This window comes from Bos grunniens, chromosome X (assembly GCF_055505025.1).
Source record: "Bos grunniens cultivar Pamir isolate PY7600 chromosome X, Bosgru_T2T1.0, whole genome shotgun sequence".
Classification (NCBI taxonomy): Eukaryota; Metazoa; Chordata; class Mammalia; order Artiodactyla; family Bovidae; genus Bos; species Bos grunniens.
The window spans coordinates 127,324,171-127,342,545 of NC_141194.1; the positions used below are offsets into that span (position 1 = coordinate 127,324,171).

At 44.5% G+C, this 18,375-nt stretch overlaps 1 long non-coding RNA gene across 1 annotated transcript; it reads left to right on the plus strand.

The window, feature by feature from the left end:
- The first annotated feature begins 1,188 nt into the window (after positions 1-1,188).
- LOC147341359 (uncharacterized) lies at positions 1,189-5,788 on the plus strand. Its single transcript, XR_015159603.1, has 3 exons — positions 1,189-1,703; positions 2,250-3,637; positions 4,187-5,788. It is a non-coding gene; the product is annotated as an uncharacterized LOC147341359 (long non-coding RNA).
- Positions 5,789-18,375: the final 12,587 nt, after the last annotated feature.

Below are 18,375 nucleotides of genomic sequence, written 5' to 3' on the forward strand. Positions count from 1 at the left end.
CCTCCTAGAGTCATGGAGATAAAAACAAAAGTAAACAAGTGGGACCTGATTAAACTTAAAAGCTTTTAAACAGCAAAGGAAAGTATAAACAAGGTGAAAAGACAACCCACAGAATGGCTAGTTACAGAAGTGCAGTGAATATCCGGTATAATTTTCATTCAAATGTTATTCAGTCTGCCCCCAGATATTATGTGACACATTCAAATCAAAGAAATTAACATGTGCCTTTCCCTATAAAATGTACAATGATGATTGAAAAATCTAACATTAAAAATGCAGGGAAACAGGTACTTTCATTCCATTCATGAGTGGATCTAATATGGGAGACATCTTTTTAGGAGGTTTGCACATATTATGTAAAGTTGAGAATGTGAATGAATTTTGTAAGTGTGTGTGCGTCAGGGCTTCCACACGTGCAGGCACACACACACACACACACAGAACTAGAACAAAAAATTTCACAATTCATATGGAAACACAAACGTCCCCAAATAGCCAAAGATATGGATTATGTACATGAATGGTAAGTAGAAAAATAATCAGAGAAAGTAGACTCTTGGTGCAGCTAGCATGATACAGTCTCTAGAAAGGAGGGTGTATTTGACCAGAGACATGCATGGTGATAAAGTAACAGTCCTAGGTAACTTTCTTAACCATTTCTTAACCATTGAGAGTGTTTCTGTTATTTTCCACGTGAAAGGAGAAAGTAAGTCTCTGAGGGCATTCGGGCGCTATTTCGAAAGCTGACAGACCTTGGCTGCCTTGGTGTTCTGTGTTTCATTTAACAACATGGCTTTAAGTTTAATATCATTTCTTTGTTAACTTTCAGATTAGTCTCCTTCGTGGTTTTGCCTTAAAATGGAACACAAATCCTGAGAATGTTAACGAGAAAATTGAGTTCACAGACGGCTTGATTGGCTTGGGGCTTGTTCACAGACCCTGGACTTGGTCTTCAGTCACCTTTGAAGGCAGTTTTGCATTTTGTGTGTGTTTAAGATCGTTCTATTCAAGCACAAATGGCCCTTAAAATACTTGGTGATGTTTGAAGGTTACAAATAAGAAAAGAGCCTTCTCTTGGGCTGTTGCTTTCTTTCAAACTGAGAAGGATATCATGCACCCAGCGTTCTCCTTTTGTTTTCATTATACATTATAATGGAGTGGGCCTTTTTAGGGCATTGAAATCATTTGACTTTGCTTAACTGCGATCTTCGTCGTGTTTCACAAATACTCTTCAAATAAACGTATTTTCAGTGGGCATATTCTGAATTGAATGGACCGGCTGGGTGCTCGAATGTGCACAGTCACTGTGGATGTGCATGAGCCCCTCTTGTCAGCCAAGACTGGATGCTCTTAACATTTTCATTTTACATGTTCATCCCACTGCATTCAGTAAATTGTGTCCCTGGGGCACCCTAGTATTTCTTTAAATAGTTTTGTGCAAATTTCAACTGAGAGGAAATGAACTTCACTTCTGATTATGCTTTAGTTTGTATTATAATTTCTTGTTTGATAGAGTAATTTTGTTTATATTCTGGTATTGTTCCTTCTTCATAAACATCCTTGAGAATAAACATTGGGGCATAGTGTTGATTTTTAAATGCAGAATTAATCATATGACTTTGTCTTTGATGTGTTATGACACTGAATGCATTTCATCTGACTACCTCTGCGATTAATGGAGTTTGGGATCTTCTGCCGAAAATGTAAGTGTTTGGTGTCATTTAACCCAGTTACATGTAGGTCCAGGGCTGTTTCATAAGTTTTCTGTAAAAGTTTTCCATTATCTTTTTTGCATAAATAAGGAAAAAATTTTCTGATTGGTTTTTTAACCCTTGTTTAACAGCAGCGACTGATGTCAAACTGTCCACTGGCCCAAGCTCTGAGAAAAGAAAAAGTAAAAGGTGTTCTCTGAGACTGTCCTTCTTCAAGTGTCACGGCCTTTCACTGTAATGTTCCATAATTACTCTGTGATATTTGGTTAAAGCAGGATGAACCAGTGGTTCATTTTCAAGAGGCAGCCATATCTCTGAAGATCAGTCTCTGTCTTATGTTACCTTTCATAACATTTGGCCTACTTGATCATGGGAAGATGTAGCATGATTGGGTTCCAGAGCTCAATGTTTTTGGAAGCTTCTCTACATAAGGGAAACGGTGTGTTTGCCCCAGACGCCCACCTATATGAATTTCCAAGTTACTTGATTTTCCTGCAGTTGTGCTAGTCTGTCTACCCACAGGCAGTCTTCTTGCAGGTCTCCTCTAGGACGTGTGATGGAAAAGTCCAGTGCTGGTCAGCCTAGGGGACTGTCAAGTGAAGAGTGGATTTGGAACCAACTGGCCTGATCCACTAGACACGTAAGATCAAACTTATGTTATGTGGGCCAAATATGCTGGGCAGAGGGTAAGATTTGTTTCCTGTCACCTGTAGCATAACTGAAGATGGTGCTGAAATGCTTTTCCTGGGTCCCTAAGAAAACAGTGTCGAGGTCTCTCCCTGGACATGGTTTGCTAATTCTGTGGTGGAAGCTGTTAATTGAATCAGTTCCTTAAATAAGACAGTGGTATCTTTTTCCAGTCCTTAATCATGATCCTCTGTTCATTGTTGCCTGTGTTGCAGACACATTGACTTTTAGAATGTCAGTTTTCAAAATCACATGATTTTGATGGTTTACCATCAAAGGGTTGATCTCTCTTTTTATTCTGCTTGGAAATACATGTACTAGCTGGCAGCAGAGAGATAGACTGGCTTGGCCTGTTGAAAATAAACCACATGAATGAGGAATTTGTGCTGCCTGGGTGCCATTTTCCCAAATATGACAATATGGATCTGAAGGTAATTGAAAATATTTCTGTCTATGAAAAAGTCTAAAATGGAACCTGTGGACCAAGCGGGTGGTGGTCAGTGGTGGATTCCCAGACCCCTTTTACATGTGATAAGGTTCCTGGGAATATAATAGAAGTGATTGTCAAGTCAGGAATCAATACTTCTTCAAATTTTCACCCTTCAAGTAATTCTTGGCTGTGTGTTTCCTTGCAGACATTGCTGGGATTATACTAAGTGTTTCATACACAAAAAGCCTCCAGTATCTGAATCTGAAAGTCTCTCAGCTCTCTCTTAGTATCACATTTGAGCTTGACTCCCCCCTCTTTTGCACAATGGGATCTCTAGCATGCTGTCTTGGATGTTGTGAGAATCCAGTGTGATAACCTTTATTAAGTACTTCGGGTACAGTTGGTGCTCAAGGAATATTGTCCCCCACTTTGTGAATCCACCTGCTGGAGCAGAAAGGGATGGTATTAGGTTCAACTCCTTTTCTTGCCACCGTTTCCTTTTCCTGCCCCAGCTCTTTACACTTTGGCATCATTTCATTTACACGCTTGTTTCCTTTCTCTGGTCCCTCAAGTTACCTCAGGAGTTACTGAAGCATCTTATCGGAAACCACAAGTCCTTAGTCCTGCTGTAAAGCAAGAGGCAGCCCTGGACTCGGCTTTTCCTTACTGAGAGTGACATTCTGCACTGGTCAACTTAGACACCTCATGTGGCGGCTGACATGGCTTCACACCTGCACCTGTGAAGAGTTTCCAGGGTGTGAACCCTCTGCTGGCCAGAGGGTGACTGTTACCTGGCAGTGACAGAAAGGTTTCTACTCTTCCTCTTTGTATATTAAGTTATTTCTTTTCTCTGTGTTGATTAATTTATCAACATTCAGGTGAGGTCATTTGCTCAACTGAAGTGGGAGGAGAAAATGTTCAGTAGAAATGTACTCAAAGAGCCTTCTAACCTTCGGTCTCAACAGACAGCTCTGGTTCCTCTGGTTTATTAGTGGTACAAGTTTGAGTCAGAAGCTGGCATCACAAGTCCTGAATTTCACCCACCGATGTTCAAATTACACATTTCCTTTTTGGTGGGAAACTAGAGTGTGTGGCCTTTTCCCAGCACATTGACATTCATCCTCTTTTCTTTTACACTTTTAATGGGTTAAATTACTTTAAATCCTTGGATGATGGGTGTCATTGTGGATTCCTCATGCGGTGACAGACTGAAATGTATAATACTGAGAGAAAGGTTTCTCCTAACCTGTGTTCAGTCACCATGAGACATGATGGTGACCAAGCCCGGCTCATCTGCTAGACAAAAGAGTTGTGAAACTTAACACTAACCGTGGCCCCTTCTCTCCTTTCCACACAGGCTTGTACTGGCTGCCCATTGCATCCCAGTCATCCTGAATCTCTTCTTTGGAGGGGGAAGGGCCTCAGTGAATTTTTTCATGCGTACTTCTGCTGACTATTGTCTTCTTAGGAAGCAGTCACAAGGCAGAGCACTCGCAAAGAGTGTTTTGCCCATTGGCGGCAGTCTCAAGAACTGACAGTCTTGAGCAAGACAAGTGGACGCTACTCAGTACAGGTCAGATGTGACCTGGCTCCTCTGTGCTATTCCTGGTGCTGTTCCCTAGCCCTGCATAGTCACTTAGCCTCCTGAGGCATATATTTGATGAATGTTTTCTCTCAGGTGGGAATGGTAATGTCTTCAGTCTAAGGTCTTCAATCTAAATGATATTTATCAAGCTCAATCGATGAATGTATCAAGTTATCTGTGTCAAGTTATCCATATCAATGAATGAATTTATCAAGTTACCTGTATCAAGTTCAAATAATGAATGTTTTCTCTCGGGTGGGAATGGTAATGTCTTCAGTCTAAGGTCTTCAATCTAAGTTATCTGTGTCAAGCTCATGCTTGCCCCTGATTTCTGTGGGTGACAGAGAAATGGGAAATATTTGGCATTTGAAGGCGATTATTTTGCAATGGGGTATCTTTCTTTTTTATACTGCTTTCCTGTTATGTGCAGAAACTAGGTTCATCAGGATACCAGCAGTCATTTGGAGTGGCATGTTAGCCTACTGGAAATGACGATGATGGTGGTGGCCATGATAGTGCTTTTGCTGGTGCTGATGCTAATAAGAAATCCACCACAACCACCACTGATACGAAGGCTAATAGAAGCAAGAACTATCCTCAGTTCTTTTCACTGGTTTATTTCTTAATCTTCTCAAATCCTGTGATTTGAGTACTCTTTGTAAGAAATAGATAAAGCTCTATTTTGCAGGGGACATTCGTTGTATAGAATGGATCATTACATTGCCATGGTAACAGAGCTCCTCCCCCCACATATGGTGTAGATGGGTGTTAGAGCTGGGTTTAGCTGGCCCCATATCTGGTGATGTTATTTATGAAGCTGTGAGAAGCCTTCTTAAGTAATATTTTCTTGCTTCAAAAGTCAGTGGTTCCCACACCTCCATCTCCACTTCATTTCCAGTCAACATGGTTATCTGGGGGTGACACAGAGTGTTTTTACTGTAGTAGAAATAACGGGTAAGGTAAATGTTCCCCAAATTGGGGAGAATACATGTTGAAATAAATGGATTTCATGGCTGATTGGCCAGCCAGTTTGATTGTCTCTTCTTTCAGAGAGGCTTATAGAGGTTACTGGGTCACACGAGGGCAGGAGTCTCTGATCAGGAAAGATGGAATGGCATATAGACCGTGGTCTCTCCTTCTGAGGCCTGCAGGTTGCAGGTGGGCAGAGGGTAGGGCAGAGCAGCACTGGATGCAGCTGCTCATAATGATTAAGGACAAAGCACTGTGGTGTGAAAAATATGAGAAGCTTCCTGTATCCAAGAAGTGTTTTCTTCCCCTTCCACATACTTGTCCCTGCCTGGGATCGGCAAAGCATGAAGACCAATGATAGAAATGCACATCCTTGAGTGAGACATGAGAATAGATTGCCTTCAGGCACAGGTGAGACTTTTATAACGGGGGCTTTACCCTTCTTTACAGCATTCCTCAGACTATTAGATGTCACTGCTAGACAAGTTCTTGTGTTCCTGCTTCAGTCTGGGCACTGCCTTAGGCTGTTAAAAACAGCTCAGGAAACGTGGCCACTGCCCCTCCTATACTGTGGCCTAGAAGAGTATTCTGAGGGTCTCCTGGGAGGTGCCCATTGAGGTTGACTGTACTTGGTTGAGCTCAGCTCTCCTGTTGAGATGTCCCTGTTTGCCATAAAGAGACAGCTGAAAGTCAGCAGCTATTCTTGGTATGTTCTACTGAGATACCTGCCAGACTCTACTTCCTTCAAAGCTCACACAACCCAAGTGCCTTGTGAAAGTCCTAAAGAAGGCCCAGAGTGGCATTGGTAGCTTGTGGACATGGCGATTGTTGTCAGAATTCTGTGTACTATGGTACTTGGGGAAAGTTGGGTGTGGGTGGTAAGATGGCACTGGCCTGAGTTAGACTCTGTGTCACAAGAAGGTCATGGTAAATATTGGGTCTGGGGGAAAAGTTTGCTCTAGCCTGAGTCAGACGTTTGTGTTACACAGGGCCATAGAAATGTTGGATCCTGAACGTCAAATGGCTCTAATTTGAGTCAGACTTCCCTTTTCCCACCGGCATGGGGAATGCTGGGTCTGGGTGGTGAGTTTGCTCTGGCATGTGTCAGACTTGTGTATCATGAATGGCATAGAAAATGTGGGGTTCCAGGCCTAAGGTGGCTCTGGCCTGAGTCAGACTTCTCTAAAGCAAGGGTCATGGGAAATGTTGGGTCTGGGTAGTAAAGATTCTCTGGCCTGATTCAAACATCTGTGCCACATAGCGGATTGCAAATGTTAGGTTGGGGTAGTAAGTCAGCTCTGGCCTGAGTCATACTTCACTAAAGCAAGGATCATGGGAAATGTTAGGTCCAGGTGTTAAATAGGCTCTTTCCTGAGTCAGACTTCTCTGCAAGGAGCATGCGAAATGTTGGGTCAGGAGCATAAGTTACTTCTGTCCTGAGTCAAACTTCTGTGCCACAAGGACCATGGAAAATGTTGGGTCTGGGTGTTAAATTAGCTCTGGCCTGAGTCATACTTTCTGTCGAAAATGACATAGGAAATGTGGGTTTCAGGAAATAAATTGATTCTGGCCCAAGTCAGAGTTTTCTAGAGCATGGGTCATGGGAAATATTGGGTTCAGGTTGTAAGGTAGCACTTTCCTGTGTCAGACCTGTGTACCGCAAGGAGAAATGTTGTTGAGTATGGAAAGAATTGGGGATTCTTGGCCTCCAGAGGAGAGGAATTCAATTCTGCGCCAGTGATGAAGCCTAATCACTCAGAGTGCTTGTGTAATACAGTTTTATAAAAGTATGAAGTAGATAGTGTAAGCTTCTGATGTAGACATCAGAAGGGGGCAGAAAGAGTGTCCCCATGCTAGTCTTTAGCCAGAAGTTATATCGCTAACTCCAGTACTTTGACCACCTCATGGGAAGAGTTGACTCATTGGAAAAGACTTTGATGCTGGGAGGGATTGGGGGCAGGAGGAGAAGGGGATGGCAGAGGATGAGATGGCTGGATGGCATCACTGACTCAATGGACGTGAGTCTGAGTGAACTCTGGGAGGTGGTGATAGACAGGGAGGCCTGGCGTGCTGCGATTCATGGGGTTGCAAAGAGTCGGACACGACTGAGCGACTGAACTGAACTGAACTGATATCACTACCAGCATGCTGCTAATTAGAGAAAGGAAACGTCTCACAACTCAGAGACTGGCACCAGGCTCCTCACCCACATCATGCATTTTGTGATAGCATTGGCACAAGGTGAGTTGTCCTGTGCCATAAAACCATTGACATGAATCTTGAAGAAAGGCAGGTTTCCAAGCAAAGTGATAGCCTCCTTGAAGCATAGCTTAAAAGAACACTTGCAGGACTAAAACATCCTGGCTTGTCAAGTCCCTTCTGAGTCTTAGGCAGAACCAATGTGAAGAAAGACAGAGTCTAGGGTAAATACATAGTTCACTAACATAGCTTAAGAAAAACATTTCCATAAGAAAAATGTATGGTTACCTCAGGGTTTGAGGCAAGTTAAGTTCAGGTGGAACCAGGTGAAGTCACGGCAACACAAAATTTTAAAAGAAATTAGAGAAGGGAAAAATCCGACACTTGTAGTTTGTTTCCTCCTGCTGCTTAAGGGAGAGAGAAAAAGTGTCTGACACTTGCTGCCTATCTCCTCCATTTGGAGACGCCTTTCCTTCCTGCCTGATACCCTCTCTAAAGGACATGGGAAATGTGGGGTTCGGGGTGTAAGTTGGCTCTGGCCTGAGTCAGAATTCTCTAAAGCAAGGGTCATGGGAAATGTTTGGCCCAGCTCTTAAGTTCCCTTTGGCCTGGGTCAGATTTCTGAGCCACAGAGGTCATAGGAAATGTGGGGATCAGGGCATCAGTTGTCTCTCACCTGAGTCAGACTTCTCTAAAGTCAAGGTTGTGGGAAATGTTGCATCCAGATGGTAAGATAGCTCTGGTGAGTCAGACTTCAATGCCGCAAGGGACATTCAAAATGAGGGGTTCTGGGTGTAGTGGGCTCTGGCTTGTGTCAGACTACTCTAAGCAAGGGTTATGGGAAATGTTGGGTCTGGAGGGTAAGCTACCTCTGGCCTGAATCAGACATCTGTGCCGCAAAAGCCTTGGGAAATGTAGGCTCTGGGCAGAAGTTGAAAGTCGCTTGTTGTCAGAATTCTGTGCCATTGTGCAGAGCAGGGATATTGTGAATTGTGAGGTGTCTCATCTCTGTGTGTGGGTATGTTTTTAGAACTTTCCACATTTGCTTTTGGCACTCTTCCGCTGAGCACACTCTGCACATTGGTTGGAAAAAGGAAGTCAGGTAGGTCTTGTCAATGAGCCGTCCTTGATACAGGCCTTTTTTCCTTCCGGGCATGCACCAATGAGCCTGGATGTCCAGGAAACTCCTGAGTCAGGTGTGACGACTGGAGGATGAAAACCTTGGTTTCCTCTTGCTGGAGAGGGCTATGCCCCCAGGCTGTATCTGTTTCTCCCCTTGTGGATCTGCTAGATAGCCTTTTCTGCTAGGTGATGGCTTCACTTCCATATGCGTCTTCAGGTTGGTGGGAATGATACTGCCTCAAGGGGACCTTATCTGCACTCTCAAGGAAGAAGGTGTTGTTAGTACCACAGTGAAGGGGAAGTTACACATTGTTTGTGGTGTTGTGCTACAGGAGTGGGTGAGCAGAAAGGGGAGCTCATTTTGGGGAGGGAAAGGGCCCAGTAGTTCCCCCATTTAAGGTCTTGCTTCCTCTTGATTAGGGAAATTTGGGTCAGCAGGGGTATGAGGAAGAGGCTCGGAGAGTGGACTGACAGTGGAGAGGACAAGGATCTTTGGTGTGAAACATATGGGAGACACTGTGAGTTCAGGGCTCTTTCTCCTGTCATCTAATCGTGTTCACTCACACTACCATTGGGTGGCCATAACTGTGATATAGAAGATAGTAAAGCACGTGCATAGGTGTGAAGTTTGTGAATGTGGACCTCTATTGAATGTTAGGCATTAATATTGGGTTCAAGTCTTCACTTTTCATTTTCCTAGTGAATTGTGGTCCTCTCTGCCAGGAGATGATTTCCCTACCTCTGCACTTTCTGCACACTGTTTAATTTTGTTTATAATGTTTCTTCCTCTTGCATAATAACATAACCTGAGGGAGTTCTGAGAAGGAACACCTCTTGCTTCTGCGGATGCTGTTATCCTCCTGAGATGCTACCTTCCCTCACCTTTTCATGATCTTCTCCTGCAGCTTTACTGACTTGTGCACTGCTTTGATGGTCTTTTCTTTCTCTGAGTGTCCAGGAGCTCTAGCACTTTCTGGTTTCAACTGCTTAAGTTGTTCTCTGACCTAGCACCCCGCTTTGCAAGGATTTTCCTGCCAGGTCCTTAAAGGAGCATTCCTGAGTTGTCACATTGGCAAGAGGCTTATTGAGCTTTTTAAATGATTTCCACACATATAAAGAGGCAGATGAAGAACTGACACATTTTCCAAAGTTAACCTTCTAAAGCAAATGGAGGAGCGAAGGTGTGCTGTCAGTTTTTAATGGGGAAAATTAAAGCTTTGTTTCTTATGTAACTTTGTATTTGCCTCCAATACCCTAACATGAGAAATCACGTCTCTGCAGGTTTCTGTCCCCCACAAATCGTGATTGCCACACCCTGGGCCAGATTCAGGCCACAGGGAACTTCTTTCAGTGGAACTTGTGCCAATAGTACCACAAGCAAGAGGAATAAGTAGGAGCCATTGTTCACCCTCCAGTTCATTTATATTTTACCAAAACCTGTGTCCTCATGGGGAGTTCTTTGTGGTCCTTTGCAGTAGCGAATATAACCACAGGCCTTGTTTACAGATGGTTTCAGTTGCTCTGCTGATCTCACCAGTCTTGGCAAATGGAAGATGTACTGTACCACTCATGTCAGAGAGGAACAGGTGACTGTGTAAAATATTTTCAATTTGTAAAATGTTGTGTTTCAATAAAATATGTGTGATGGAAAAGCTTCCATTGTAGATGTTATTGTTTGTGATGACTCCAGGCACCATCAATGAAGATGTGGCTTCGCATGTGCATCACAGCAGATGCCGAGTGGGACTCTGGGCTCAGTAATCTGGGCACTGATGGGAGGTGGTGGGTGGTAGGGGGAGGGGCTCAGGGACAGAACTGAAGTTCTGCCCTTTTTAAGGTAAGAAGGATGGTAGGTAATCTGACATCATCCTAGGACAAATGATCCTTGTCACCTATTCATGAGGATGACAGATGCATACCTGGATATCGTGTGTGCATGAGGGGTGTATCTCCTATTCCTGCTAAGGGTGAGGGTATGAGGAGTGGTCTAGCATAGTTCTGGAGAACATCAGAAGTCATGGGAACAAAAACATGGAAGCACACCATAATCTCCTGGTCCAATTTGAATTAAAATCCAGTCCTTTGAGTATTAGGAATTATTCACTACATATCACTCATTACCAGAATATGAATGAACAAAATCGAAAAGGTAACTTGAGTGGCTGAAGTTTTTGCCTTTGACTAGTGATCAACTGAGTGACTTCACTTTCACTTTTCACTTTCATGCATTGGAGAAGGAAATGGCAACCCACTCCAGTACTCTTGCCTAGAGAATCCCAGGGACAGAGAGGAGCCTGGTGGGCTGCCGTCTATGGGGTCACACAGAGTCGAACATGACTGAAGTGACTTAGCAGCAGCAGCAATGATTTTAAAAAATGAAATTCTACACACATTACTTAAAATTTCTAATAGTAAATTCATAAACCCTTTCTAGAGCTGATCTTGCTGACAACATTTTGTGAAATAAACATTCAACTGGCAACATGGTGCAGGAATAGTAATTCCAGAGAATTTTAAGATAACTCTTTAATCTGCTTATTGAACATAAGCAAAGGGGGAAGCATCCAGGAGTTGGGCAGGCAGGCAAGTTAGGTGGGTCACAGGCACAACCTGGCCCCAGGTGGAAATGCCAGGTTATAGGGATATGCCAGACAGGTGAAGGGAAGTACGAGAAAGAGGGCCTAGGCAGGCAGATCCCCCAGAACATCTGCAGTCCAGCCCCAAGTCAGGTCATGAGGGCTTAGTCTAGAGTCTGGCTCAGGGAGGCAGGGTTGAGGCCTGGCTCCAGGCCCTTGGAGGGGTCTAGTATGGACTGCCAATTCCTTTGAGCCTCCATGAGCAGGTGATGTAACTCAAGTTGTGTCTACCAGTTAGATTCAAGCACTGTGGGAGGCTGCAAGAGAGGTGCTCAATTCTCTCCTCCAGGTGGTCCAGACAGGTGTTGACCTTGTCCAACATGGGGTGGGTGGCTACCCATACTGCTCCTCGGGCGAAGCCATGGTCCTTGTCTTCTGTGTGCACATCCACAGTCACGCCCTGTTCCACATGGCCGCCACACATGATGGGCACGTGCTTGCGCAAGGCTCATGTAACTTTGGATTGAGGGGGCAAACTTGGGTGCCTGGACAGCCTAAGGCAAGGAGGGCTAAGGAGGTCATTAAAACCTTGTGCTCATTGAAATCATCCTCCTGAGGAAAATAAAGCAAGACTGTGACAGTCTATCCTGATTGAAGATGTGCCCACTGGGTGGTGGGCTCAGGTTTCTCCCCAATTATTCAAAAGGACCTTCAAGACTGCAGGTGTCAGCAACACACATCTTGCCATCACGGTCAAGGGATCCCCAAAGCTGCAATGTGTGACCTCCCGCCCAAGGGGTTCCTCTGTATGTGGAGGTTGAAGGTCTTCTATACAGTCATTACAGCTGAAATTTCTTTCTTTGTCTCAGTATAATGACCTACTGGTGTTAAAGAATAACTTATCCATTAAGATGTGAGCTACCAGACTTAGCTATGCAAGTCCAAGTCAGCAGGCAGGAGAGAAACATGCTGAGATTTGGATGATGGAGCAGGTGGGACTACTTCTCACCAGTACTCCAAATACAGGATCTGTGGTTATCAATTACAAAATTAATCAATGGGCATGTTTTCTGTGTTATAAGAGACCAAGGCATTTTGAACCTGGGGAAGACTTGAGAGAGTGAGCATAATTTTTTCCATTTATTGAGGGCTTTTTATGGGCCAGGCTGTATGTGTCTCCCTCATAACTATTGATGTGAGGATAAATGTGATGATGCAAGGGCATCTATGTGAAACACAGGATATCCTGACACTCAGAAGGAGGGTCTCAGTGCACAGGCACATTCATAAAGCAGCACACATAACTCCTGAACCTGGTGTGCACCTTTAGAACTCTGTTCTTCCGGTGGAGGTCAAGGACCTTGTAAATCGCTAAGGCTCACCTGCCCCTTCCACACCCCACCTCCCCCCACCCCCACCCCCACACACACATTCGGAGAGCAGGGGATCGCTGCCTAATTCTACTCATGTTTTTCCTTGAATGTGGTCTCACCTAGGAGATAAATGAATGGGTGACAGGTAGGTTATAGGAGAACAGGATCAGTAGGGGCCTGCCCATTCTGGGTTCCTTTTCTGCTTTTTGTTCTGATTCTTTTCCCCACCGAAGGAATGCCAAGACATGAAAGGCCTAGACCACCTTTCTGCCAAGACTTTGGGATTGACTGGTGGTCATCTCATGATATTTGGGATGGATCTCCAGGCACGGAGGTATTCTGGTGATGCTTGGAGGAAGGGTGGACTCAGACTGGAAAGGCTGTGAGTATCTTGGAAGCCCCTAGGGCACAAGTCTCCTCTAGACAGAGGCAAATGCAGGCTAGTCTGTGCCTTGCTTCCAGTACTGGTGTCCTCTCAGCCTTCCTCCTGCCTCCCCATTCGTTTTTCTGTCACTATATCCCTCCAGCGATTTCTTTTTCCATCTGTCTGTATCCCAGGGACACAGGCTAGGACACAGGCTACAATTTCGTCCTAGTCTCCAGCCACAGTGGCACCGACATGAAGGTCCAGTTCCTGCTATGTGTGGTCTGAGTTTCTCTGCTGATTGTGACAAGTGATGTGGGTCTACTGGGGCAGCCATTACTCTTCCAGATGTAGATCTACTCTTAGTGACTGAACCAAGTCCCAGAAGATGACACACGACAATTTTCATACCCTGGTCCAGCCCTATGTTGTGGCAGCATGGAGCCCATCTCCTGAGGGAAGGACGAGGGTGGCAACTCTGACACTAAGGATCCCCGGTCCACTGAACTTCACAGGTTAAGGTCACTGTCCTAAACCAGAATGCCATCACTACAGAAACCAGACCCAAGTCTGGGTTTACCAGGGACACCCTCACACTGACCAGTGATCGATGGGCCAAGTTCTTGATCTGGCAATCCACAGAGAATAGTTCCAGAAGTGCAGTGAATAACCGGTATAATTTTCATTCAAATGCTTTTCAGTCTGCCCCCATGTATTATTCAAAAACATTCAAATCAAAGTATTTAAGACACACCTTTTCCTGATAAGATGTACAATGATGGTTGGAAAATCTAACATTCAGAATGCTGGGAAACCGGTGCTTTCACTCCATTCATGAGTGGATTGAATTTGAGAGACATCTTTTGTAGGAGGTTTGCATATATAATATAAAGTTGATAATGTGAATGACCTTTTGTCAGTGTGTGTGTGTGTGTGTGTGTTCACCTGCACATGTGGAAGCCCTGTGCAGATTACTTCAATGTGGACACTCATCCCTTTGGCAGAAGGAGGAGCATTGAACATTTGGACAGGCAGGCAAATAGTGTCAGTAACAGGCCCACAACTGACCCCAGGAAGGGATGCCAGGAGGTCGGGCCATGCCGGCCCCCCAAAGGGAAGTACCAGCAGCATGGCTTAGGCAGGCAGATCCCCTAGGATATCTGGAGACCAGCCCTTAGCCAGGTGGTGAGGGCTAAGTCTAGACCCTGCCTCAGGGAGGCAGGGTAGAGGGCTGGGTCGGATGCACTTGGAGGGCTCAACTAGGGGCTGCAATCGTTGGGGCCTCCGTGTGAGGCTGCTGGAACTCAAAATGCATCTGACACTTGCATTCAAGCACTACTGCAGGTGGCCATGGATGTGGTCATTCCTTTCCTCAAGATGGTCCCGACAGGATTGACCTGGTTTAACATACAGTTAATGGTTGCCTATATGGCTTCTGCTGCAATACCGTGGTTCTTGCCTTCCACGATTGTGTTCACAGCCACGCCCTGTTCCACGTGGCAGCAGACATGGTGTGCTCGCTCATGCACAAGGCTCACGTGATATTGGAGCAAGGCGGCCATGGGTGCTCAGTCTCCCTCTTCTTCTGACCCTCTCTTTTGATCTGTTCTGTGCACTGGCACCCAAATGGTAGATTTGAAAAGAAATTGGATCTCAGTGGAGTTCACCACATCCAACTCATGTTTCTTTGCCTTGGGCCACTTATCTTCTTTCCCTTCGTTAACTCTCTTCTTCTCCCATGAGGCCAGAATATGCTTTCTTCCCCGAGAAGGCCATGTTGTTTCACATTCATGCTCCTGTGCACTTGCTCATCCTAAATCCTTTAAACCAACTCCTCTCTCTCCCACATTGTCCGTCAACTCTCATGCAACACACGTCAGCCTGGGGCATCTTTTCTTGACAGATGGGCCAGATATGGTCAACCAAATCTTCAGTACATTTTTGCCAATTCTTCTATCAGATACCACCCACATTGTGCCTTCTGGCAAAGCAATGAGTAGGCAATAGGGTTTATGACATTCTCAGTGTGGAATATCACTGGGGATCTCTTAATGAAAAGTATGAGTTCAGTGTCTCCTTATGTGCTATTGAATCTTCATATGTATTGTCCTCTATATAGCTATATTATATGAGGATAAAATGAGCTACTAAGCTGATGAATTGGAAATTCGTGCTAAAATTTTTAAGAACAAAATGTATACATGAAGACATATGCAAAAGTTAATAAGTTAATGGAGACTTTCACATAGATGAAAGTAATACTTGTGGAACAAAACAGCTGGCGAACTGGTCAATATGTTTCTAAGATGTTGATTATGTTACACAAATTATAAGTAGGGAAAATGTCAGAGAAAGTAGACTCTTGTTGGTGGAGCTAGCATGATAAAGTATCCAGAAAGGAGGGTTTATTTGATTGGAGACATGCATGGCGATAAAGTAACAGTCCTTATTAACTTTACATGAAAGCTTGCTGCTGCTGCTAAGTCGCTTCAGTCGTGTCCGACTCTGTGCGACCCCATAGACGGCAGCCCATCAGGCTCCCCCGTCCCTGGGATTCTCCAGGCAAGAACATTGGAGTGGGTTGCCATTTCCTTCTCCAATGCATGAAAGTGAAAAGTGAAAGTGAAGTCGCTCAGTCATGTCTGACTCTTAGCGACCCCATGGACTGCAGCCTACCAGGCTCCTCCGTCCATGGGATTTTCCAGGCAAGAGTACTGGAATGGGGTGCCATTGCCTTCTCTGACATGAAAGCTTAGTGTGTATTAATTCAGTACAGTTCAGTGGCTCAGTCGTGTCCGAATCTTTGCGACCCCAGGGCAACACACTAGGCTTCCCTCTCATCACCAACTCCCAAAGCTTACCCAAATTCATGTCCATCGAGTCAGTGATACCATCCAACCATCTCATCTTCTCTCAGCCCCTTCTCCTCTTGCCTTCAATCTTTCCCGGCATCAGGCTTTTTCCAATGAGTCAGTTCTTCGCATCAGGTGGCCAAAGTATTGGAGTTTCAGCATCAGTCCTTCCAATGAATATTCAGGACTGTTAGTCACTACTGTAAATGCTTTGCATGAACCCACTAAGGGTCATGGCAGCCTGAAGACATAATTCTTATTAGTATGCTCACTCTACTGTTGAGGAAACTGAGGCACAAAAGCAATGAAGGATATTCAGCTGGTAGGAATAATTGTTGTATTTGAATCCAAACAGCATACCTCTGTGTACTGTACTGTGTACCTGTACTGTACACAGTAGATTAGAAGACATTATTTTCTGCAGACAGATCACGAACGTGGAATGAAGTATAAATGAGAGAAGAATGAACAGCAGGACTTTCCTGGTGGTCCAGTGGCTAAAACTCAGTGCTTTTACTGCTGTGGGCCCAGCATCAGTCCCTGGTGGGGAAACTTAGAGCCCACAAGCTGCACAGTGAAACACACAGGAAAAAAAAGTGGAATGAATGGTGACCACAGATCTAGGAGACACTGGTGATCTGAAAGATAGGAACTGTGTGGTAGTGGTCATTTTATGCCAGGGCTTGAGAGGGTCCAGCATATATGCATCTGCTTATGCCAGTCAGAGAGACAAGCCTAGTAACACATGGGGAAGACTTGGGATATCATCAGACATGATTCACATCAATGGCCACAGTCTTCCTTGTCGTGCCTTCCCATGTGGATTAATCATCCTTTACGGATTACTGGAGAAGGCCTGTGACAGCTCTCCTGCCCTCTGGATTTTTGTGAAAGGCTCACCCAACAACCCCAGATTTGGAAGAGCTCACCTGTAATCTTTGTCTGGGCTTTCCAAGGAGCACCTAATCTCTACTGGAAAAGAAACCCCTCTGGGCCAATATCTGGTTGTCTGTTTCTGGTGTCTTTATTTTGTCGCCAATAGTTTGGAACTAATTTTCATATACTTGATTTTGCTGTTTCCTCCAAGTTCTATTTGAGTTCTATGAAGCCAAGTCTAACAACAGGATCTGTCTGTGATTTTCCAAACTATCAGTCAGAGTTGTTCAAAGAAACAAAACCAATCAGAGAAATTTTATATCTATATTTATGTGTGTGTATTCCTACACACACACACATAAACACACACACACATATATATAAATTATACACACACACACACACACACATATATGAAGAAGTTTTATTTTGAGGAATTTAGTTCCCTATTTGTGGAGTCTTAGACATTCTACAATCTCCTGTAAAGACAGGAAAGGCAGTGATATAATTTAGGCTCAGTCATTAGGCCTGTGAATCAGGGGGTCTGGTGGTGTGAATCTTAGTTGAAGAAATGTATTGTCTCAAGCAATGAGTTAGGAAAAAGAGGAAGAATTCTGCCTTTTGTTCCATTTGTGCCCTCAACAGGATTGGACGATGCCCACCCACATTGGGGAAGGCCTTCTGTTCTAATAAATCACCAATTCAAATGCTCATCTCATCCAGAAACACCCTCACAGATACAACCAGAAATAGTGTTTAATTGGGACATTCCATGACCAGCCAAGTTGGCACATAAAATTAGCCATCATAGTGAGTAGGGCAACATCATGGACTGCTGCATAACACTGTTCCCACCATGAGGTCTCAAACACCCTCCTAAATGATCTTTCCCATGGGAAGGACAGTGCTACCATTACATCATCTTTCCTAGGAACCCTGTGCAACTTATGACCATGCAATCCAGCTAAGGGACCAGGGGGTCTGTGGTCCACACACCCTGTAGATGTTAGATGAGTTAAACACTCAAGGTAGTCAAGCCTAGCGAAGCTGCACCTTCTTGTTTGTACAACTCACAAATGGAGGACAGGTTCCAAAATCTCTCAGGAGGCCTCCAGGGAAAGCAGTAGGCTTCCAGTCTCACTCTGAATTTCTGTGAAGTTTAGCAACGTTTGCAGCAGAGATATGAAGTCCTCATATATTTCTTCCTATACCAACAGGAGAAATAACACTTCTTGTGGTTGGAGTTGGAACATGAATTCAGGAAAACGGGTAGGGAAATGATTTATGCCTGGGCCTTGTAGGTAGTAAAAGATTTTCAGAGAATGAAAAGCAGGAAAGGATATGAAAATCTTGAGAAGGGTGGTACCAATCCTAGGAGGCTTCTATGTGTTAGCTTGTTGTCAATGTTCTCGGGTCTTCCCAAAATGTTTGGAACTTGAACTGACTTGCCAAATTTCCAAGTGCAAACCTTGGTTCCTTCCCACTGTTCCCAGCCCAGTACTATCTGATCCCAGAGTTCATAAACAATTCCCCTGCAACTCTGCTCTGGTATATCTCCATGTCCATATCTAATATGAAAAACTCACATTATGCCTGGAAGGAGTAAAGTTCAGATGGCTTCCTGGAGGGG